General features: G+C 49.6%; 1 long non-coding RNA gene across 7 annotated transcripts; it reads left to right on the forward strand.

The window, feature by feature from the left end:
* The first annotated feature begins 78 nt into the window (after positions 1-78).
* Positions 79-25,210, forward strand: LOC141424992 (uncharacterized). Of its 7 annotated transcripts, XR_012450006.1 has the most exons (7): positions 85-149; positions 893-942; positions 3,270-3,343; positions 7,857-8,313; positions 14,040-14,194; positions 15,195-15,307; positions 19,222-19,620. It is a non-coding gene; the product is annotated as an uncharacterized lncRNA (long non-coding RNA). The 7 variants fall into 7 exon arrangements; XR_012450005.1 differs by having other exon boundaries at positions 79-331; positions 893-3,532; XR_012450003.1 differs by adding an exon at positions 24,757-25,210 and having other exon boundaries at positions 82-3,532; positions 19,222-19,308.

Raw genomic sequence — 25,210 nt, forward strand, 5'->3', positions numbered from 1 at the left:
CAATAATGACCTGTGGTAGTCCCAGGGAGGGAGAGCAGCCTTGTCAGCAACTCTGTGACAGCCCAGGGGCAGGCTCAGCGTGAGGGCAGAGGTCTGTTTGCTGGAAGCTGATGGTGGAGACAGCAGTATGGCGGGTCTGGGAGGAGCAGGTGAGAGCATGCCATCCCCTGGGCTCCCAGTTCCACTGGGGTCTGCCCTGCAGGGGAGGAAAATGAGCACAGGGTGGGGAAAGTTCTGGAAGGCCCGCAGAGTAAGAGAAGACAAAACAGTCACCTCAGCAGCTCTGATGGTTGGCGTGTAACCCTGGTTCTGGCAAGTCCCGTGACCCACAGTGAGTCCTTAACCTGTCTGTGCCTCAGTTTCCTCATTAGTAAAATGGGGGTGAGGGGTGCTCCAACTTCTCAGGATTGTTGGAGGTTCTGAGGGAAGAACTGAGCCCAGGGCTCGGCCCAGGGGAGGCGCCCAGGGTGGGAACCTGTGTGAGGACCACCTTGCATGTAGACTTGGTCTGAGGTCAGAATGCTGTCCTTCTGATCCACAGGGGTGGTACAAGGACAGGAAGAGCATGGTGGACAGGACACTGGGACTCAGGGAGACTTGCCCGAGTGACTTGCACAGCCAGCTGTGTATGTGGAGGAAGAGGCGGCCCACCAGGACACAGTGGGATGGGCTATCAGTGACCTCTATGCTGGTCTGTGGTGGCTTCCATAATTCCTCTTGGGCTCCTCCTTTCTCCAGCCTTGGCTGCAATGGGGGGCACACCTTCCCTTAGCAATTTCACTAGTCAGATATCCGGTGTTGCACCAGGACCAATTGTTGGTCCTTCCTGGAGAGCTGCCTGGGACCCCCAGGCTTCCTCTCTACCTTCCATCTGAGAGCTGTCCCCTCACAGGTGCAGGCACCATGGTGGAAAAGGGAATCTCACAGAGGGCCTGAGTTCAGGTAGGCATGGTCTTGTGCCCATGGACAAATCACTGCTCTGGGTCACATGAGGTAATGACAGTCACTCCAGAGTTGCCCAAGGATGAAATGCCCCAGGTATGTGAAGGTCAGGTCACAGAAGACTCAACTGATGGCTTTCCCTTAACCCAGAGAGGCCCTGGCTGCCAACTGTCAGTTAGGATCACAGTACAACTAGAACTTGGGTATTTTTCCAGAGCTGAGTTTGTATCATGGCTCTCCCACCTCCTGGCTGTGTGACCTTGAGGAAACCACTTCCCCGTCAGTGTCCATATGCAGCCTAAAATGGGCCCGAGGCCTTGTAATGAGGCAGCTTCATCATTAATGACCTGGAACCAACTCAGAGGGAGTGGGGAGGGGAGGAAAAGGGGTGTCAGCGGGTCCACAGAGTCCCTTTAGTTTTGCTGAAAATGGGATAACAGGGGCTCCTCAGCTGTCCTTGAGCTCTTACTGCAGAAACCCCCCAGTGGGATGTGGCCAAGCAGGTGGGATCCTCTTCCACATGGGCAGCACTGCTGCAGGGAGAAGTGCTCTCCTGGTCCAGGTAATGCCAACAAGCTGAATGGGCTTCAGACCTGGGGAATAAGCATCAAGCCCACACACAGTGGTGGTCTCTCTGTGCCTGCCCTCCTCCAGGCTGTGGGCAGGCTCACAGATGGGCAGAAGGAGGCCTTGGCAATGGGGTAACATTGAGCTTGGATCTGGGACATGTCAGGCCTGAAAATAGGAACACAAAACTGGACCTTGGAGAAAGGGGCTGTAGAGGAGAGGCAGGAGTGAAGGTCCCCTAGGCCCACTGGAGCTGGCAGGGCTTGAGGCCTGTTGTGGGGGCAAGACCATAAAGACTGGGGACCAGGGAAGAGTGGTGGTGGAAAGGCCACATTTGACAGGACAAAGGGGAGGATAGGCTGGACAAAGGCTGGAGGCCACAGTTCTGAGGCCTAGGATTGCTATACTCAGTTACTATGTGTTTCTGGCCTGGCCAGAACTTGCATGGCACCAGGCCTTCCTAAGTTCAGGAGGGTAAGGGGTTTGGGAACCAAAGGGGCTGGGCCTCAGGCTTTTCTGTTAAAGCATTGGAAGAAGTGCTCAGGAGACCAACCCCAGTGCCGGGGGTCAGAATGGGGTGAGTTAGGTCCTTGGATTGCCAGTGACAGAAACCCCCACCAACCAGTCACATGGGGAATTGATGGAGTCCCCGTGACCGAAGGTCATAGAGGACACTAAGGCTCAGCAGCGTTGGCAGACCACCCTTGACTCCTGTCTCCACTGCTGTGCCAGGCCTCATGCCCTGCCAACTCCAAGTGCAGGGACATTTCCAAGTTTAATCCCGTCAGCTCTGATGGGCCTTCCTTGAGTCAGGAACTCTGTCCAGGAGAAGCAAGACTCTGATTGGCCTGGCAGGGAGCTCAGCCCACCCCTGGGTTGGGGTGCAATAGTTTCATGGGATTCCAAAAGCTGGCAGGGCTGGGTTGGGGCTCCCCAAGGAAAATGAAGAGGGGTGCTGTTGAGGGACCCCAGAGGCTGGGTAAGCAGAGCCTTCTGATGTGGGTGATGGGTGGGGTCAGAGGTGGAGGTGGTGGGATACCTTCATGGGGTCTTCTGGCTGCAGTGAATGCTGACTGCTAGCCGCTCACAAGGGGGCCCCTTTCCAGAGATCTTTCTCCAGCCGAAAGGAGCTGACAGTCAACTAGCTGAAAATGCCACTGGGGGCAACAGGTCACCAGTGATTGACTGACACTAGCTACATCTAGTTCCCATCTCAGTGCCCAAGGTGCTCGCCATGGGCTCAGGCTGTGGCAAGCAAGCCCAAGCCATCACTGCCTCCCTCACATCCTCTTCCTCAGTGTGCGCCTCAGCGATCATGCCACGAACCCTCATCTCAGGCTCTGCCAAATCCCTGCCTGGAACAGCCTCCCTCACCCCTGCCTCCCTGTGGCTCACATGCTCCCTGTGGGGCTGATTCTGAAAGGACCCCCAATCTTCTCCTGGCTCTGAGGAGGGCAAGGCTGGCTTCTTGGGGTCTTTCTGCCCCAACCTCCTGTGCCAACTGGTCCTGGTTCTTCCCATGGCTGCTCCAGCTCCTCATGAAATCCATTCTCTCCCTACTCTGGTTTTGATTACCTGAAGTTTATAAACAAGCCCCAGAAATAAGGAAAACCAGTGTCTTCCCAGAGCAGCCATGGTCTATTGGCAGAGGGCAAGTTGCTTTGCAATCCATATTTTTGTTTTTATTTATGCTTTTGTTTTTATTTTTGTGTAGATAAACAGGAATGAACTAATTGCTATTTTTTTCTTTCCTTCCTCAGGTCTTGAGCTGGACAGGGGTCCTGGCCCCATAGTGGATTTGTTGCCAGGTCTCAAAAAGGGGTTTTTCTTTGCAGTTGAGTTCACTTCCAGATTTACAAAGAGGGAGGATGGGCAAGTTGCAACCCTGGGAAGAGAATTGCTTTGCATCTCTCCTCTTTTAATTACATGGTTATCTCGTGGACCAGCACTCTGTGACTGGGGAATAGAGTCCCCCAACTAACCCCACTGTTCCACCTGTGGAGCAACCAAGATAGAGAAGAAGGTCTGGGGACAATGTGCAGCCTGTCTTGGGGAGGCTTGGTTCTGGAGCCCCATTAGGCTCATGTGTGTGGGTGTGGGGAGGGGCTGCTCTGCTAGAGGAGACCCAGGCTCTGGAGACTTGGGTCAAGATAGCCTTGGCCCTCTGTGGAGCACCTCAGCCACTTCCTATGTTCTAAGGGGTTTATGTGGATTTCCTAATTTAAACCTCCCAGAGATCCCTCTTATACACCTGTTTTACAGAGGAACTAAGTTAGACAGACATGTGCAGGTACAGGGAGTGGGATTGGTGCTGGAGACTTTATAGGTGGTATAGGACCCGGGACCTGACTAAGGCCCAGAAGTAGGGCTAGAATTTGAGGCAGGCCTGTTGTCCCAAAAGTTTCTGCTATTTCTACTGCCTCTTTGCTGCCTTCTGACAGAGCTTTCTGTTCCTTGCTTTTCCCATCTGTAAAATGGGCCCTATAGGCAGAGCAGATGAGCTTGTAGGTCTCTTAGGCTCTGGTGTGCTGGGTTCTGAAGAAAGGGCAACTGGAGGTGCAGGCATTGAGGGGCCTCCAGTCCACAGTAGGGCACAGGTGTGGTCAGAGGGGCTGGTTTCATCCCTGTCACTTAAGGCACATAAGCAGGACAAGAGGTCCCTTTAAAACTCCTTGCAAAGACTGAATGTGTATGTGGGGGGGTAGATAACTGCCTTCTCCAGATGGGCCACCCCCTGACCCCTCACACTGAATGTCACTCTAGAACACCTTCGAAGGTCTCATGGATTGTCTCTGGGCTCCTGGACTCCAGCCATCCAAAGGATTTTCCCTCAGGGGGTGGCTCAGATCTGATATTGAGGGTAGGCAGCACCTAGGCAGGGTCCCCACCGCAAAGGAGTATCTTCTATTTCCCGCTCTAGTTTCTATTTACAAATGGCTAAGTTTTGTCCCCAAATCACATGGTAAATGTGTCCAAGTCAAGGAGTCAGGGAATCACTCCAACTTGGGGAGTGGGGGACAGCAGGGTAACAGACTCCAAAAGCAGGGCGACTATGCCAGCCAGCAGGTTGACTTGCCATGACTCCACAGGGCTGAGAAGAGAGACTTTGTGGAGAAAAGCAGCTTTACAGCTGGCAGCACAGCAGACAGCAGGGCAATCGGCACCTGTGGGCCCTTTTCCTGACTTCTGGTCTCCAGCAGAAGCGGTGAATCCACTTGGTGACTACATGTGCCGTGGGTCATGTCGCAGTTGAGGAACCCAGGGACAAGGGCTTAGCAGCTTTGGTAGCAAGCAACAGGGAGGCCAGGCCTTGCCACCAGTCACACTGCAACACTGTGACCTTCTGTGTCCTATGCCACTAGCCAGAGAAACTGCTCAGTATTGGAAATGGCTGTGCCTTGCACTTGGACACATTGGGCAAGGATACTTGGGATGCAGTGGGCCTGCTCCTCTTAGCACAAGTGTAGTCATGGCCTGAGTGTGGAGTGGTATTGGGAAACCCAAGTAGAGGTGACCAAGGGACTCCTGACAGTCCCTCAGGCACCATGGTAGGCCATGGGCTCTGCAGTCCCAAGCCCCAGTGTGAGTTGACTCTGTCCCTGATGTGCCAGGTGGCTGTGGGCACTGCACTGTGCAGCTCAGTTGCTCACCTAGGCAAGGGGAGACTAATGTCCTCACTGAGGTAGAGACTGTGGAAGGAGGTGGTATGATAAGGAGCAGGGCACAGGCCAGGTGCCCACGGTACTGGAGGTGGGAGGTACACTCACCTGCATGGCTGCTGTGTTAGGCTGAGTCCAGGGGCTGCAGCTGAGGCCACAGGTTCCCATCAGTAGCCCTTAGGAGGGGGCAGTACAGCCATCCTTCTGTGCCAGGACTCTCTCAGATACTCCAATCCAAGGATGCTTAAGTCCCCCAAGGGACTTATATATATAGATGTATATCTACATCTATATCTATATCTATCTATCTATCTATCTATCTATCTAGATATATATATATAGATGGGCAGTTTCCCAGTGGCCAACTTGCTTCTGGCCTGGGAACAGGACCTGTGGCAGCACTTGGAGCCAAGAGCCAATGGCTGAGCACTTCCTCTCTGGCCTACTGGTCCCTCTGAGAAAGAGTTGTGTCTTAATCTTCTCCTGAGCTTGCTCACTGAAGGGAACAATCTTTAGCTGATACCCAGCACACAGTAGGTGCTTGGTCAGTGTCAACATCTCTGAAACTCCACGACCAGCAGAGACTCTGCCCCATCTCAGAGGCCCCATTGGGAGGCTGTGACCCAGGTAAGTAAGTGCCCAGTTAGGACTCAACTCTGCAACCAGACATTCCCAGCAGTCTCCATTCCACCTCCCAGCATCTTGTCACTCAGGGCAGGTGCTCATCAAGTCACTTGTACAATAGTGAGGGAGGGAGTTACCTGGGCCACACAGGGCATACCTACCCCTTCAGTCCCCACATCCAGTCAGTTGTGACAGGAAACAACACCATCAGGAAGGGCTGATGATGCTGACAGCCTCTGAGCACCTTCAGGACGGAAGCCCCTGTGGAAGGAGACATGGAAGAGGATGAGGCTAGAAGCCTGCAAGTCTTGATGGGAAGTGGTAGGGCCAGGCCCCTTTTCCCCATGTAATCCATAAGCCTTTTCTCCTTCAGGTGGAAAGCAGTGTCCCAGGAGCTGCCTCCACCTCCTCTATCCCCTGTCCCCTCCATCTCCTCTATCTGTGCTGTTATACAGCAGCAGCTCCGAAGAGAGGAAGTGGAAAAATAGGTCATATCGGTAATGAGGCCGCACAGTTTTGATCTGTACCCAAGGAATCTGACTTCAAAAGGCATCATCTCTACATCAGAGATGGTTGTAGTGAGAACCTGAGTCAAAGACCTGGCTGCCTCTGAGCCCAGATGCTGGACCTGGGAGATCTTCCCCTTGGCTTAGGGTCCCCTCCTTGGTCCCCTCACAATGAGTCTTCCTGTTGTTGGCACCAGTTCCAGCCTGGTTTCTTGAAGGTATCATTGGATGACCAGATCCAGCTCCCACCAGGCTGCCTGAGATCTCACTTTAGGGCTGGTCGTGGTGTCCTTTCAGGTGACAGCTCATGATGTCTTTCAACCCACAAACCCAGGTTCAAATCCAGCTCTGTTGCTCCATGCTGTGCGGCCAGGTCCAAGGGGATTATAACCATCTTGCCATGGTGTTGGTGTCAAGCCCCACCGTGGTGATAGTGCCTGTGGGGTATAGAGAGTGGTGGAGGGAAAGCAACACTCCCATCCAGGGCTGTATGGGAAGGGCCACCTGCCTCCCCCTCTCACTGTGTGACCTTAACAGAACATGTTCTACCTCTCTGAGCCTCAGTTTCCCCATCTGTAAATGGAGATGTTGTGATGGTGAAATAAGAGAACAGTCTTTGCTCCATCAGTGAGGCTCCTCAGCTGACAACCTTATTTGGTGTGAGCCCTGCCCCTGCCATGTGCCCCCTGCCCCAGCGTGCCATGGAATTTCTTCATGTGTTGTTTACTGCTTTTGGTCTGATGGCCTTGCTGCAACCTCATGAGCTCCATCAGGGCAGGCATCTTCATTTTGTGTTTGATCTCTAGAATGATGCTTATCCTGCAGAATGCAGTTAGTCAATCTGTAAGTTCCCTGGTCAGGAGTCTGGCCCTCAGTGTGGGTCTCCATCGGTGGCCACTGTTTTCTCTCTGCTGTTCCCTCCTCTCACTGTGACCACATACTTGGGCACACCTTTCCACGCAGCAGTAGGAGTGGAGGGTGAGACCCTCAGCCAGAACCTTCCTCCAGACAGGCCAATGCCCTGCCACCCTGCCACCTCCTTGTTCCTTTCTCCCTCTACTCTTCTGCTGCACCTGCACCTCCATTTATTCCACCACACTTAACAAGGATGAGCAGATCCCTGCTGTGAGGAGCCCCTCTCCCAGTCAAATGGGGGATGGGGAAGGCTGTCATTAAACAGGCAGGGCTTGGGAGCCACTGCCCCTTGGGTCCTGGAGGTTTGTTGATGGCACTACTTGCTGGGCCCTGAGCCCCAGTCTGGAAAAACTGGAAAGGTCTGAGCAGAGCCTGGGTTTTAACATCTGGGAACCTCTGTCCCCTCTCCAGGAGGTCAGAGCCCCTTGTGGTTCACAGGGCCTCAGCACTTCCAGGAGGTTTCTGAGGCGGGGAGCAGTTCGTCTCACCACCATGGCCAAGTCTGCAGGCTCTGGGCTTGGGGTCCAGGACTCCCAGGGACCCCTCATTTTACTAGTGAGAGGAGCTAGAGGCCCTGGACACAGCCTTGTTCTTCTGCAGGTACTAAAATGCAGGGGAGTCTTGAACCTTCCTTCTCTTGCAGGGAGGATTTTCAGGTCTCCCGTTCCTCCCACGCGGCATCTGTGAGCACAGAATCTTGGAATCAGCTTCTTTCAGAGACTCAAATGCTCCTTAACGGCGTCTTTGAACTTCGGAACGCGAGCTTCCTGCTTCGCAGCATCCTAGAGCCATAGCAGACCTGAGGCTGGAATTAGGGGTCGCTCAGGAAGACGCAGCTGCACCCTTAGCCTGCTGGGCCTGAGAAGCACAGAATAGGGCAGAGAAACATGGATCCCAGGCGTCCTGGGATCTGAATCCCACCCGGATGGATGGGTGTCTCCTCACTGCCACCTCGTGATGCAGGACTACCTCCTCACTTGAGACAGTTTGAACTTCCAGGATTGGGAGGCCCCTTCTCAGGGGTGGAGAGGATGGCCAGGGCCAGGCATGGATGGGTGACAAAGCTGGTCTGTTATCCCAGCCCTGCCACTGACCTCTGGGTGAGTTGGGGCAAGCTACTCCATGTTTCAGAGCCTCAGTTTCTCTACCTGTAGAACAGGCTACTGAAGCCTCCTCTATGACTGGTGCTGGGCTGTGTTGAGTTTTACTGAGAGTGCTGGCCTCCAGCCTGGTCTTGGCACAGTCAGGAAAGGACATGTCGCTCCCTCCCCTCCCTTCATCTGGGACTTGGCACGGGTGGGGCTTCTCCAGGTGATGTGGGGAGGGCATCCCGGGGGGGGGAGGAACAGCCTGCGCAAAGCCAGGCAGCTGGAGCAGGTCGCAGTGCCTGGGGAGCAGCACAGAGTGTTCCTGGGTGTCTGGATGGGGGTGGAGTAAGGGCCTGGGAGCCATGGTAGGCAGAGGTGGCCTCCTGCACCCCTGACACAGTGCAACTCCCCCGCCTCTGGGGACCCCACCAGCCAGGCAGGGCCAGAAGAGTGGAACAAGTTAGAATTCATCAGAAAGAAGAAATCAGTTCCTGGCCAAACCCAGCCCTGACCACAGGAAATGTCTTGAGCTGAAACCCAGCACAGGAAGCTCGGAGTGCTTAGAGGATATGCCAAGATTTTATTCTGACATAAAGAGCTGGATTTTTATTAAGTTAACTTCAAATGTCAACTGGGGAATAAAGGAATCCATCTTCCGATAAGCTGGGCCCTGGTATGAGCCCCGCACAGACTCAGGGAAGTAGCTAGACGTTGTTGTAGGGCCTCCAGAATCTGGCTGGGATTCTTTGCCCCAGGAACTGTGTGACATCAGGCAAGTTACCTAACTTCTCTGTGCCTGACTCCCTCCCCTGTGAGACAAGGCTGATGCTGCAGCTACCCCAAGGTCATGAGGTCATGAGGCATGAGGTCATGAGGCATGAGGTCATGCAGACTGAAGGAGGCAGGTGGCCAGGCCTGCAGCTCCCCCGCACCGCAGGCACACTCAGCATCTCTTCCTGAGGGGTGGCTCGCTCTTCTTTCCTGTTCACGGCTGTCATGCAGGATCTGTGCTCATTCTGTCATGTGTGGTCCACTCTCTCATCTGTCCACCTGCTCCTCCTTCCTCAGGCGTTTATCCATCCCTGTCTCCAGGCTGGTCCCATCAGCTGTCCAGCTCTTCTGAGCATAGGGACTGACACCCATGTCCATGCATGACCCTGGCCTCCCCTGTGCCAGGCGCAGTGTGACTTCATGTGGTTCTCATATCTCCAAGACCCCTGCCCGCCTCATTCTCCCAGGTCCTTCAGTGACTGGGTGTTCATGGGTGGACCCTGGAGCTGAGGTTGGAGCTGCCCATCTACAGGTGGTCCGTTGCCTCTCAGAGGTTTCTGTGAGACCTCGGTAATGCTACCTGTCCTCACCCTGCCCTGGAAGTCCTCTCTCTGCTGTGGAGAGACTCTGGGCCTGCAGAAGGCTCAGCTCTGGTGTGTTTGCAGAGAACAGAGGTGCCATGGCGTCGGTGTGGCTCTCCGTCAAAGGTTCCTGTGTTGGAAGCGTGTGTGGTGTGGTGGTGGTGAGAGGTGGTGGGGCTTTTAGGAGAAGGAGCTTAGTGGGAGGTGGCTAGGGAGGGGTACCACCTTGGGAAGGATTCAGGTAGTTCTCATGGTACTCCAGTTCTCTGGAGAGCAGATTGTTACAAAAAAGCAAGGCAGCTGGCAAGAATGGCTCAAGCATGAGGCCCTGAGTTCAAACCCTAGTGCTGCCAAAAAAAAGAGCAGGGCGGCACCTTTTTATCCTCTGGCTTCCGGCCTTGCCATTTGATCTCCCCCTCCCACATGCACTACTGCCAGGATGCCACCTGCCATGAGGCCCTCATTAAGGGCAGAGGAAATGTAATCACCCGATCAATCTTGGACTTTTAGCCTCCAAAACTGTGAGCTAAATCAACCTCTTTTTCTTACAAATTACCCAGCCTAAGGTATTTTGTTACAGCAATGGAAAGTGGTGACATAAGAGGGAAAAGAGAAATGGAATATGTCCCTTGAGCTCTTCCTTCATTCCAGGATAGAGACAAGTAGAGTGGAGAGGGGAGTGGATAGTGGTGTTGGGCCTGGGTCAGGTGGGCTCTGCTATCCCTTGGGGGGCCTAAGATGGATCATTTCAGAATCTGCTGTCTATGTTACTGTGCTCTGAGGCCATCCTGCAGCTAAACACATGGGGAGTTGTATCGATTAATGAATGTTTTTTGTTTTGTTTTGCTTTGGGCCTGTACTTAAGGCCTCTAGAACCATGACATGCAAATATACGTAAATGAGCAGATGAGTGGGTTGGACCTAAAGCCTGGGGAGCATCTGCCTGGAGTGAACTGGTTTCTCTGCTCATCTTTCCCACACTGGAATTCTTCTGAATTCCCAAGCAGCTGGGGGTGGGGGAGGAAAAAAGGCCTTAGAGCCAGAGAGACCTGAGTTCAAATCCCAGTCCTCCTCCTTCTGCTGTGTGTGATCCTGGGCCAGTTCCATCAGCTCTTGGACCCTGCGTCCCCATCCCTCCAATGGGGATGGATGCACCAACACACAGGGCCAGGTGGGCCCAAAGGAACCAGCGCTCGTGGACACAATGCCCACCATTGCTATGAGCTTTCTGGCTGAGAGAAGCAGGTCCACTTGGACTCCTGATGAATGGCAGCTGCTCCGTCACCAAGCCTGTGCCTCCTTCCTGTCCAGCACTGCATGTTTACATGTGACCTTTGCTGAGTGCTGTTCTTCCTCTGGGGAGAATTTATTATTTAAAATTTGAGCAGCCTGGAAGACATAGTCTATATAATGGATGTAATGGGTGGCTGTGCAAAGATGGTGCAAATTACATTAGGAGAACAGAGCTGAGGAGCCTCTGAGGGATGGGGTGGGAGTGGGAGGTGCTCAGAAAAAGGATTCATTCAAAGCTTCTTTGAGCAGCTAGCTCTGAATTGGATGAAATTTATGGCATTGCTCAGCTACATTGGGGAGAATGATCTTTCCTAAGCACCTACTGTGTGCCAGGGCCTGCTGTACCCAGCCAGCCCCCAAGCTGCTCCCAGGTGGACATGGTATGCCCACTTATCTGGAGGGGAGTCCAAATCTTGAGGGACAGACAGATGCATCCTTATTCACTTAGTTCACAAAGTGGTAGGAAGAGGATCTGAACTCTGGTTGGTCCCACAGTTTCCTGCTCTTTCCTGGCCTGGACAGCAGGCACACAGGGTTGAATACATCAGGAAGAGCTGGGCCTGAAGACCTTGGTGGGGGAATTCACAAGCCCTCTATCACAACAGTCAAAGCCACAGATGAGAGAACCAGGCACCCTGTGACTCCTGATGCTCTCCAGTTAAATAAAGCCTAAGCTCCCAGATGCAGTTCAGTGTGTGTTCAGAAGAGTGAAGCAACCTATAGCTTCTCCTTCATCCTTTTCCTGGGGCTCCTTCAGTGTCCTCCATCCTTGGGCTCATCCAAGCAAGACCAGGAGAGCAGAAGAACTCAAGAGCTGATGGCTGACACCTGTAATCCTAGCTATTTGGGAAGCTGAGATCAGGAGGATCATGGTTTGAGACCAGCCTAGGCAAAAAATTTTCAAGACCCTCTTCAACCAATATTTGGGCACAGTGGCATAGGCCTGTCATTCCAAACTACGTGGAAGGCTGAGATCAGGCAGGTAGTGGCTAGCCTGGGTAAAAAAAAAAAAAAGTTTGCAAGACCTCATGTCAATGGAGAAAAGCTGGGCGTGGTGGTGGGCGCCTGTCATCCCAGTGATAGTGGAAGTGTAAGATAGAAGGTTTGTGGTATAGGCTGACCTGGGCAGAAAGGGAGACCTTATCTCCAAAATATCCAGCCTAGCAAATGCAAAGCCCTGAGTTCAAAGCCCAGTGTCACCAAAACAAAACAAAAAGCAAAACAGGAAGGGCCTTTAACTGGGTAAGATGCTCCAGGTGCCTCCCTGTTCTCCTGGCAGAGGGTGCCTGGCTGGCTTTGGCCCCTGTCATGGTGTCTTCCTGATTCTACCTCAGGCTCCAGTGTCTCCCTGCTTGGCAGCTTGGCAGCCTCCTTTGCCCTGACTCCCACTTTGCCTGCTGTGGTCTGTGCTAATCCAAGATCTGCCCCCATCCCCAGGCTCTCCCATGTTGAAGGTCCTTAAGGAGAGATCCAAACCCTGGATGAATTCCTATTTTTCAAAGAGCATGGAAACATTACTCCTGCCAGCACCTTCCTGGGCTGCTCTGGAAGCCCTATCCCTGAGCTCTGGGGCAGAGGAAGTAGGTTCTGAGCCAGCACTTGCCTGCAAGCAGTAAGGAAGTGCGTGTGGGAGAAACAGAGAAAAAACCAGAGAGACAACTGTTCTCTGTGTTTTTGCTGGGGACAGAAGTACAGGATGTTGAGAACACATAGAGCCAGACTTCAGGGGATCCCCAGGAAGGGACAGACAGCTGGTGACTGTGGACAAGACTAATAAAACCTGCAGACTTAGATATTAGTTTTTCTACCTCTCATGTCGGAACACACTGAACTCTCCCTGCTGCTCAGCTGGGGTGGAAAGTTGATTTGTTCAAAGAAAATAAAGTGCAGAAGCTTTTCATGCCCTAGGTACAGATCTGGGTCCATCTCTGCCAGGGCCCAGCCCTCACACCACCACCATCTCGCGCAATTCAGGCTCTGATGGCCCCAGAGCTGGAGATGGAAGGGAGTCCCAGAGCTGGAAGATTGGAGACTTTACTAAAAAAATGGGCCATGCTTTCATCCTGACTCTGTTTTAGGCAGCCTGTTGGGGGTGGGGGTCTCCCCACGCTGAGTGGTCATAGTCTCTGAATGACCCTGGGTCTCGTCTATACGTGGATGGAAGTGCAGGCATGTGGTAGGTGAATTCGGATCTCATAGCCCCAAGTTCCTCCTGTACCTGAGGGTCAGTGTGGATGTAAGCTCTAACCCATCCACAGCCGTGGTCATCAGGTGGAGGCTGCTCTGTCCACTCTGCTGTACTGTCTCTGCTTGGGATGACTCCTGAGATCCCTTTGGGCTGCCCTGCCATGGTGGCCTAATGGACAGAGCACAGGGGCAGGCTCCACACTCCCCAGAGCTGTCCTCTAGCTTCCTAAGAGGAGCCTGTTCTACCCAAATGTCCCCTGGTCAGCTCTGTGGCTCACTTTGTCTCCTGGCCCCTGTGCTGGCCCCTAGGGACAAGTGAGGCCAGAGATAAAGAAGTAGTTGGGGTCTCAACCTGTCCTTTGGGGTACCAACCTCACAGGGACAGGGGCATGGAACCAGGGCAGTGTTGGGGACACGAGGCCAGCTGCTCCCAGGTGTGGGAATGGCCATGCCTCAAATGCATGGTCAGCTGATACACTGGCTTCCCAATGTTCAGACGAGGAATCCACAATAATCACTGTTTGGTTACCGAGGTCTAATCAATGGAGAAGAGAAGATGGTTTACCCTGTAGGAATTGGGAATAGGCAGGGAGGAGGCCTCTAATCTGGGTTTTGATGGATGGATAGGAGTTTTCCAAGTGAATGAAATACAGAAGGGCATCTTGAGAAGAATGGAAGGGTCAGCATATGCTAAACAGTGGGGGCACAATGTCCACAGTCCAGGGTTGTATGTGGATCTGGGTGAGGATGGGGCAGGTAGAGAATTACCTTGAATACTTGCTCAGGGAGTTCTCACCCTGCCTTCTCTCCACCATTGCCAGGGTCTCTGTTATTCTCCTGCTGTGGACACCACAGCCAGGCTGGGCCATCTGCCTGCTCCAATAGCCCCATTGCTCTCTTTTCTAGATCCCCTGCCTGCAGGCCGTCTACGGCCCCGTCCCCATGCAGCCACCCAGAGTCAGAGTACTGTGACAGAGCCTGAACTTTGCAGCTGCACAGACCTGGACTGAGTGCTACTTCCCTGCTGCCTCATTTCTCTCTGCCCAGCTTCCTCATGATGTGTAAGTTAGGGGTGATACGAGTTCATGTGTTGGTAGAGGGGACATCAGAGTCTGGCCTGGGGTCGGGGAGGCTGCAGGAGCAGGCAGGACTCTGAAGCCTGTGGGGTCTTATCCTAAGCAGAGCCAGGCAATAGAGAGGGCTGAGCTCAGGACTCAGGGCAGGCAAGGGGCCTGAGGGCACTGGAACCACAGAAACCCTGTCTTCCCAGCGTTGGTTCTGGATTCAGCCTGGGGAAGTCAGTTGGCCCCAGATCAGAGAGAAAGACATTTCCCTGGAGGAGGCTGGAGAGCCCTCAGGCCAGGCTCATGGCCTCTGCCTTTTCTTGAAGGATCTTTCTGTGTCACTTGAGCCACAGGGTCAGCCCTCCCCAGGATGTTCTCACTGATAGCAAAGTGAGTGCTCACAGCACTAGTGTGTCCTCCGTGCCGCCTGGAGTACATCATCCCCTCGGGTCCAACTTGACCTCCTCCAGAGTCCTGACAGGGCTGCCCAGGTTTCACCCCTGCACCAGTTTGGATACCCTTGAGCTCCTACCTTCCCACGGGAGACACGCACATGTTTCAGTCTTGTCCTCCAAGTCTCTCCCGGAGGAGAAAGGCTGCCCTTGGGCTTCCAGAGGCTCTGCACAGAGTGAGGTAGTGGGGGAGAAGCAAGGGACTAAAGGAGAGAGGAGGGAGGGAGACTCAGGGCTCCAGGAAAACTCACAGCCTGACAGTGCTGGCTCAGGTGGGCACTGAGCCTGCAGAGGACTCTTAGCTATTAGAGGATCGTTAGCATTTATCCCAAATGCTTGGGACCAGAGGTGTTTTGGGTTTCAGACATTTTTTAATTTGGGGATATTTACATATACATAAGGGCACAGACTTAGGGATAGAAGCCAAATCTAAACATGAAATTCCCACCACGTGTTTCATAATCATTTTATACACGTAGGCTGAAGGTAATTTAATACAATATTTTTTAATGTGTCCGTATTTTTTTGTTGTTTTGTTTTGACAGTACTGGGGTTTGAACTCAGGGCCTTGCACTACTAGGTAAGTGCTCTACCACTTGAGCCACGCCTCCAGTCCAGTGCTTCTGCATTTTGACTGCAACCTGTCACATGAGATCAGGTGAGGAACTTTCTACTTCTGGGTCCCCTCCAAAATGTTGGAGATTTTTAGATCATTATTATTGGGAGGACTGTCCCTAGAGCAGGGACCTCACTAGGACAACCCTGAGATCTACACTGGTCTGGCACATGGTAGGTGCTCAGTCCACAGGCCTGGAGCACCCAGGTTCCTCCACTAGCAGCCTGGGGTCTCCTCTGCACAGCTACACGGAGCCTCCCTGATGCCCCTTCTCCCTCAGACACAGCAGCAGAAACTCCTCACTCTCAAGGAAGAAGCAGTTCTGCGGGGTCCCAGTCTCTCTTTCTACCTTCAGACCTGATCCACTTCATTATTGACTTCAGTAGCTTAATGCGCTTGTCACTGGGAAAGCGGGTGGCAAATGACAGGGAGTCAAGGTCTCTGTGCGACCTTTGCTCCAGCTTTTATCCATCCAATTTCATGCAGCTGGAGCCCTGTCTGCCACTCAGCTGGAGAAATGTTGGAGTTATATTAAATCACAGGATGCAGGCAGGTGACAGGAGAACACTTGTCACCCACCTCCTGACCATCCCCCAGGCTCCCAAGCTCTCTGCTGGAAGGCACCATCCTTTCCGGTCTCTCTGTGCTCTGAGTGCCTGGCTCAATTCCTCAGCTCTTCTCCACAATTCCTTCTGAATCCCCTCATATGAGAGGGGATGTGGCCGGGCAGGAGTGTGAGCACCCGGTCCAGCAGCTGTCCTCAGGGCAGTGCCAGGAAACAACCCTCACAACAGACACGTTGCAGACAGCCTCTGGGACAAGGTTTTGCCCCGAAGCCTGAGTTCTGGGCACCAGCATGGTCCAATTCTGGTGAAGCCTACTTTCCTGGCTTGCAGGAGGCTATCTGCTCTCTCTCTCTCTTCTTAAAAGGACACGAGTCCCAGTGGCAGGCCCTCACTCTCATGATCTGTAATCAGCTCCCTGTGGCCTTCACTCTAGGGGTCAGAGAGTCAAAGTAGGAAATCTGTGTGCATAAGCATGTGTACTCATGCACTGGTGTGTGTGTGTGTGTGTGTGTGTGTGTACAATTCAGTCCACAGCAAAGAAGCAGCACGATCTCACTGCTGAAAATTCAAAACATGTCAAAGTGTCTTATTCCTGTTCTGAATCCTAAACTCACTTCCCAGATTAAACACTGGAATAATAATAACAGCTATGCTGTCATGTGTCCTCTGTGACAAGTGTTTTGGCTATGCTAACTCAGTTCCTCCTTTCACCAACCCCATGAAGCAGGCACTATTTTCAAGATGGGGAAACTGAGGCTTAGAACAGTGAAGTGCTCTTCATAACACTCTACTGATAATATCAAAGATTTCAACTCAGGTCTGCATGATTGCCAAATTCCTCTTTCCACATGGCTTGTAGTTTTCATGCATACCCAAGTTTTCTTGCTCTTACAAACCAGGGATATTTGGTGCATGCTGCTTTGCACTTGCATTTGAAACATCTCCCTTTATAAAGCTGCTCCATCATTCGTTTTAGTCTGTCCCTGTAAATTTGTTTTTATTTAGCATTTAGGCAGTTTTCTATTATAAACAATGTTACCTGCCATTTTATTTCCCTCACTCATTTAAAAATTTTTCTAATTAGATTGTACAATACCTTTTGCAAGCTCTCTTATTGTGATGTGGTCAAGCACATCACATAAAGAAAAGCACCTCTCTGCCACCCTTCCTGATAACTTGTCCCCAGATCTCACCACTCCCAGAGTCCCCACTCTTACCGGTGTGGCCTGCAGCCTCTATGCATGTGCACACACAGTGAACGCTCCACTTGCCCTGCTCTGAGCATTTTTAAACAGACAAAAGGTATCACGTTCTATGAATTTGTGCATCTGGCTTTTCAATTAGTTAATATCATATACATTTTTCTTTTTGTTTTTACTTTTTAAAAATTTTATTAGCATAAATTGTACAAAGGGTTTCATTGAGATATTTGCATACATACATATAATGTACTTTAATCAAATTCATACTATTACTCCTTCTTAATTCCCTTCTCTCCTTACCCTTTTAAAATCATTTTTAGTGGGTTTCATTATGTATTTTCATATATATATATATATATATAATCACCCTCCTTCTTCTCTCTTCCCCCCACCCCAACACTGGCTCACCCCCCAAAACAGTGTCCCTTTTATAATCAAGTCATAGACTTTTCCAATCATTTAAATGAAGCCACGGATTGTAGTCAAAAGCTTGGGGAAGGCTTTCCCCTTCCTCTTTCACTCCTCCCTGCTTTATTTCTCTCCCTCCCTCCCCTCTTTCTTCCCACATTCCTCATTTCCCTACTAGTGGGCGTTTAGGTTGTTCCGTTTTGTTCTCTATCTAGGTGTCCTTGTATCACGGGACCATCTGTGTGCATGCCTCACTGGTTGCAGCTGGGAGCTTTTCTGTAGTGTCCATACCCAGGAGTGGAAGTGCTGAATGAGGGTTTTCCAGGCCAGCACTTGTTGAGGCCACAGGAAACTGGGGAGGACCTGACTGTGGGGCCCAGGTGGCTGCTACAGGCAGGACAAGGCAAGATGGGATGGGTTCTGCTCTTCAGCTAATAGTTCACTGTCTGTGGCCAAGTTCGTGGATAGCTCCTGTGTCAAGAACAATTCCTGTGGTGTCTGTTTTTGTTTTAATAGGGTGACATCTCCAGGCTATGTAGACTTTTGGACAGAATGTCCCACAAGCTGTTTGGCTCCTGCCCTGGAACTTTTTCTTGGAGTTATTAGGAGAAGTTCCCTGTTGACTTTGGATCCTGGGTTTGGAAATGGCTTGGGGCTACCTTTCTGTTCTCATGGGGCACCCTGGGTGCAGGGAAAGAGACTGAGGCCCACAAAAAGGGGCAGAGCTAAGCAGAGGTCACATTGGCATAGAGCAGAGTCCTGGGTACAGAGACTGTGGTCCTGCCAACTGTGTCCCAACCTTGGCTTCTTCCTCAGACCTGAGACTACCCATCTCCCTTCTATAGGCGTCAGCTGTGGACTAGGTTCTGTCGCTACTTCCCAGAGTCAGGACCGGATTCAGGGAGTGGGTTCATGCAGTCACAGGAGCTCCCACTGGGTGGTAAGGGGTCCCCAGCTATGTGCAAGGTTTCCTTGAGCTGACCTGGATTCCTGACTTCAGTGGTCAGCTCATCCTGGCATACTTGTACTACTCTGTCCCTAGAGACAGAGGCTCTTTCTCTTTCCCTTGTTAGCCCTTTGATAGCTGCCCTTGCTCTTACCACCCTGGCCACAGGGCAGCACAAGGCATAGCTCCTGAGGGCCTCATTTCTCATCCCCTGCTCCTTACCCCTCACTCCTCACCCCTGCACACCTTGGCCTCTGACCTTCCAAACCTCATATGTCCTTGGTAGGCCATTCTTTCTTCATCAAGTCTTGGCACTGCTGTGTCCTCAGCCTGGGTACCTTGCTGTCTCTTTCCCACCTCACCCACCTCCAGATTTCTTCTCCTGGATGACCTGATCCCCCCAGGCTTACAATGAAACACCACGTCCTCCCAGAGGCCCTTGCTCATTTTCACTGAGCCCAGCATCATATATAGCACAGAAAACAGTTGTGTAAATTCTCCAGTAGAAGGCTTTGGAGCCACTGTGTCTGTCACTGTGCCACTTGCTCCCAGCACAAAGCTCAGGGAAGGAGCCCAGGATCAGCAGGTACAAGGCAGGTGTCTTGGAATCAAACTATGACCCCAAGCTTACTGTATCCTGCAGGCCACTATCCTCCAGTGAAAAGGGGAATATTATTACCCATGTGACTTTCCTGGGTATTGGGAAAAACATAACAAGTGTAACAGGGTTTGACAAATGCATTATGCAAATACCAATCTTTCAAGTAACACTGAGTCAGTCAGACTTAATAGGCACACATTGTTCTGAAAACTCTGATGTTGTTTCTTCTTTAGGATGAAAATGCAAGACTTGGTACAGAGTGCAGGGGACAGAGGAGCACACACGGAGTGAAATGCCACCATGTGCCAAGGTCGTGTCAGGTAGATCACCCACATTTCCTGCATTCAGAACTTAACAACTTATGCCAGGTACCGGTGGCTCACACCTGTAATCCTAGCTACTCAGGAGGCAGCGATCTGGAGGATCACGGTTCAAAGCCAGCCCAAGCAAACAGCTCACGAGACCCCATATTGAAAATACCCAACACAGGACTAGTTGAGTGATTCAAGCAGTAGAGTGCTTGTCTAGTAAGCATGAGACCCTGAGTTCAAACCCAGTGTCCCCCCAAAAAAACAAATTAAAAAATAAAACCAACCAAACAAAAAAACAAATAAACAGAACTTAACAACTTCTGTTAGATTTATTATTTGTCTTGGAAGTTTTGTGTTTTTTCTATTGTAAATAGCATCTTTATTTCCATATATTGATTTTAAATCTAGCAAACATGCCCAAAGCTCTGTTATTATCTGTAGACTCTTGGGTTTTCCAAAGAGGTGATCACAGCAGGTATAGCCCTGCCTCTCTTCCCCATCCATGCATCTTTCATTTCTTTTTTTCTGGTTAAGTGCTCTAGGAAGGACCTCCCAGGCTGGATAGCAATGATGGTGACAGCCATCCTCACTTTGTTCCTGATCTCAAAGGGGGAGTTTTCACTGTTTTATCACAAAATATGGTGCTTGCTGTAGGAGGGTTTTTTTTTTTTTAATAGTATCTTTTCTTTCCTTCATTCCTAGTTTGCCGGGAATTTTATCATGACAACTTTGATCAAATGCTGTTTCTGCATCTGTTCAGATGAGCATCTGCTTTAAAAAATTCTCCTATTGCAACAAATTACATTAATTAATATACTCACATCACCTTACAAGACAAACCCAGGCTGGCACAGTCTGTTATCCAGCTTACTCACTGCTGCTAGCCGAGCACTCTACCACTGAGCTACACTCCTGGCCCTTCAGGCTAAGCATTAGATTTTTTTACCTTTAAAAAGTCTTTTTTTTTTTTTTTGTCTTTTCTTTTTTGGTCCTGGGATCGAACCCAGGGCCTCACGCATGCTAGGCAAACGCTGTACCACCGAGCTACATCCCAGCCCTACCTTTAAAAAGTTTTAATTTCCATTTCTGATCTGATGTTGGGTGCAAGGTTTTGATAGTCTCACAAATGAAAGTGTTTTCAGAGTCCTCGTGTTGGATGGGAGAATTCAGTTATCAAGCCATCTGCATGAAGGACTGTAGCTGTGAAAAGATTTCTCTAATTGATTCAACCTCTTTCATGGTTGCAAGAATTATGAAGAATGGCTTAGTTTTGGTACTTATATTTTTCCAGGAATATATTCAACAAATCTGAAATTTCTAACTTACTCACGTAAGGTTGTTGATAACAACTTCCCTTTGTCTCTCACCTGTACAATTTTGGGAGTGTTCCCTTTCCCTGCCTGTTAGAGCTTACCCTCTCTCATTCTTTTTTGCTTTTTATTCTTCACTGTATTAATTTTTTTCAGAGAGCAACCTTTGGTTCTATGGAGCCTCTTTATTATATGGTGAGCTTAACTTCTCTGTGCCTCAGTTTCCTCATATGACACTGGGAGATACAGTCACTCTAGTACGCAGGCCTGGAGAATTCAGAAGGCCAGAGGTTGGTTGGCACAAGTGTCCCCTGGAGCAGGGTGGATGGGAGGCTGGCAAGCACAGCCTGTGCTCCCAGATTGTGCTCTTTGGGTAAAGGTGGGAAGGACTGACAAGGACGACCTTTGGGGTTGGGGTAGGACACAAAAGTCAGCCAGGGAGACTCTCCCCTACAACTCCAATCAACATTTCTACCTGTGCCTCAGGAAAGAGCTGGCATAGGCATGCCTATGTGACTGAGGGCTACCTCAGCAGAGCAAGGACAACAGACAGTACCAGCCAAGTCACTCTCGCCCCCATTTTCCTTTAAGGAGTTCTTGTCCTCTTCCAGGACACTGGAGGGGAAGAAAGAGGAAATGAGCAGACTGCACTCCCTATTTCCCCCACATCTTATCAGTTGGGGTCCCCCAATCCTGGTGTGACCTGAGCTGGGGAAAGGGCACAGGTAAATGGGTAGACCCAACTGGACCTTTTATTTGGTGGTATGGAGTTTGAACTCAGGGCCTTGGGCCTGCTAGGCGGATACTCTACTGCTTGAGCCATTCTTCTAGTCCTTTCGCTTTAGTTATTTTAAAAATAGGGCCTCACTCTATGCCCAAGCCGCCTGAACTATTATGGTCCTATTTATGCTTCCCAAGTAGCTGAAATGAAAGACATAGGCACCACCACACCCAGCTTTCATTGGTTGAGATGGGTCTCATCTGAGAGAGATGGGCTGGCTTTGATTTGCCATCTTCCTGATCTCTGTCTCCTGAGCAGCAAGGATTACAAGCGTAAGCCACTGTGCCCAGCCTCTGACTGGATCCTTTAATTCTGCAAGGGGATAGGACTTAGCTTACCTCTACTTCAGCAGAAGGTACATGCAAACTCTGTCTGACGAAGCTCCAGGGAACACCTGGACAAAGCCCAGGCTTTACCTGATTCAGTTGACTTTAAGAATCCCTCCTTTTGGAAGTCACAGAACCAAGTAACTTCTTACTAGTCTCCCACTGGCTTTGCTGTGGATGACACCTCTGACATGTGGGTCATGATAACCATTGCCTAGGTTACTTATCAGGGACTTGAAGTTGCCTTTGCTGAAACCACCGACTCTTCATTTGAGCCTGCACAGGTATCTGATGGGTGTTCTTCTACATCAAGAAATCAACAACTCTAACCTCAGCTCAGGCTAACACCACTGCTTTCTGAACACATACCCATCTCCCCACCTGTTCCCAGAAGAGCCATGAGACAGATTGCACATGTGCAGACCACTGATGACATTACTTCCAGTCACCTTGCCCCTCACCTCCTGCATCTTTATGCCTTAAGTAACCCAAGCCCTGTCTTTGAGAGAGGTGAATTTCAGACCTGGGTCTCCCCATCCATGCTTGGATGCTTTGGGAATAAACCCTTTCACTTTTGCAGAGCTTGTTTTTCCATTGGTTGATATGCTGGGGGCCTAGTTTCATGCCCCTAGTTTCTGTGGGGCTCAGTAAAGGTTTGATAGATGGCAGGGTGGGAGGGATTGACACCCATTCCCTGTTTGTGCCCCCACTTGATTCTGCCCATTCAATAAATTGGTGACATATTTGTTATGTATTTTTGAAAACAACTGAGATTTAGGGACTCCTATCAACCCCTTCTCAGAATTTTAGGCTGTAGGGTTACTAATAACAGCAAAGATTTGAGCAAAAACAGCCCAACAGAAGGGTTTTGGTTAATTAACTGATTCATCCACTTGGCAGGCTGTTCCACAGTGAATAAAAACAGTGATTACATGCGTAATAACATGGCGACTGCCTAATGCTATAATGTCAAGTTAAAAAAAGGAAAACAAAAACACACCAGGATAGTTAATTACACATACAGATCAATAATGACTACATCTGAAAGCCAAAAGGGTAAGAATGGCAGAAGCAATAAAGCCGAAATGTCAAAAACAGTTGTTGAAATGTTGAGAATACACATTTTTTTCTTACTTGTAACTCATTTTTTCTTAGAAAAAGAGACTGCTATTTAGAACAGCTTTAGATTTTCCAAAAAGCTAACGGATGGCATAGTGTCAGCATACAGTTTGCATCCCAATATCTCCTAGTGTTAATATCTAGAAATATTATGGTTTACTTCTTACAATTAATAAACCAATATTTATACACTACAACAAACTAAAAGTCCATGCACTATTCAGACTTTCTTGGTGTGTTTGCTTTACATCACTGTGACAAAATACCTGAGAAAAGTCACTTAAAGGAAGAAAAGTTTATTTTGACCCACACTTTCAGAGGCTTCAGTCCAAGGTCAGCTGGCTCTGTTGCTTTGGGTCTGAGGTAAGGCAGAACATCATGGTGGCAGTAGTCTGTAGCTGAGGAAGCTTCTCACCTCATGGAAACCAGGAAGCAGAGAGCAGAGAACAAGTCTGCACTGGTGGCTTCCTTCTTCCTCTTTCCTTCCATCTGGGCCCCCCAGCCCATTGAATGGTGCCACCCACATTCAAGGGAGGTCTTCCCCTCAGTGGCTCTCCTACATGCCAATCATCTCTGAACCGGCTCTGACAGACACACCTAGAAGTGTGCCTTACTAATCTCCTGCATCTCTCAATCCAATCACATTGACAGTCAAGATTAACCATCACGTTCCGTTTTTACCAAGCATCCTTTTTCTGTTCCACAGTCCCACCCAGGACACCATGCTATGTTTAGCATCATGTCCCCTTCCATTTCTCTTGGCTGTAACACTGCAGTCTCCGAATCTAGTCTCCACCCTTGTGGACGGCACTACCGCCCTCCCCCCACCATGCATAAAATCACACTCTAACAATATTTTCCTTGTTTTTCATCACTGGCAGGTTTGAGGTGTCTGTTCTGATTTTTTGTCCATGTTTTAACTGGAAACTTCTTACTGTTGAATTTTAGGACCTATTTGCATATTTTGAACACAAGTTCTTCATCAAGTATGTACATTGCAAATATTTGTAGCTTGTGTATTGATTCTCTTAACTGTTTTTCAGAGAGCAGAAAATCTAAATTTTAATGAACTCTTAACAGCAATTTTTTCTTCCACAGATTGGGATTTTAGTGTTGTATGTAAAAACTCATTGCCAAACTCAAGATCACCTACTTTCTTCTAGGATTTTGGTGTTTTACATTGAGTTAATTTTTGTGAAAGATGTAAACCCTATGACAAAAAGTTTATTTTTAAGAAATATGGATGTCTGATTTTCCCAGCACCATTTCTTTTTCTTTTTTTTTTTTGCAATGACTATCCTGTGTCCATGGAATTGCTTTTGTTCCTATGTCAAAGATCAATCATTACTTTGGGAAATTCCTGGTCATTCATTACTAACTCAAATATTTCTTCTGTTCTTTTCTTTCTTCTCATTCTGGTATTCTCATTAGACATTACACATTTTGAACTATCTACCAGTTCTTATATACTATGTTATGCTTTATTAATTTTTCCCTCTTTGCATTTGAGTTTGGAAAGTTTCTATTGATTTACATTCCAGCTCCTTGATCCTTCCCTTGGCTGTGTCTGTGGATGAGTCTATCATTAACATTCTTCCTTTCTTTTACAGTGTTTTGAATTTTTAGCATTTTTTGATTCTCTCAGAGTTTTTAATCTCTCTTTTTACAATATTCATTTGTTATTGCACATTGGCTATTTTTCCACTGGCACCCTTAACCTATTAATCATAATTGTTGTAAATTCACTGCCAATGGATCCAAAATCTGTATCTTGATTTAAGAAGTGTTTAAACTGCTTTTGCTGAAAAGCATTGACTTCTTACTTGAGCCCACAAATTAACCAAAAACAGGAGCAAAGCTTAGCATCTCTGCCTCTATTTTGTAACTGTTGTCCTTTGCTTTGAGCCATTCTCTCTTGCAGCCACCTTGGAATCATGGAAGGACAGGAATGAAGGATAACATCTTTATGACAAGAGACTGAAACTTCCTATAAGGATCAGTGGAGTCTTGCAGGACAGACCACCCCCCAAATGAAGACAATTACCTATAATGATGACACTGCACACCAGAGCAGGAGTGATCATGTCTTGGGACCAGATTCCTCCCCTCAAGTGATGGCAGCCAGAGACACTTCTCTGGAACCCTAGAAGAACAAGGACTGAGATAATGGTTAACCAGTCTCCTACCAACTAATCTGACCATAGAACACACCTGTGATTGGGACTGTTTAACTATACATACATTTTCCCTGCCCTAATTCTTTGTTTATTTAAAGCTAAAGCTTGTGTCTGTACCCCAAAAATGACTGAAGATGGGCTGAGTGCTTTCTCCGCCTCTTCCAATGGTGTGTCCTGGGCTGTGTAATAAATCTCCTT

Source organism: Castor canadensis, chromosome 7 (genome assembly GCF_047511655.1).
Source record: "Castor canadensis chromosome 7, mCasCan1.hap1v2, whole genome shotgun sequence".
Classification (NCBI taxonomy): Eukaryota; Metazoa; Chordata; class Mammalia; order Rodentia; family Castoridae; genus Castor; species Castor canadensis.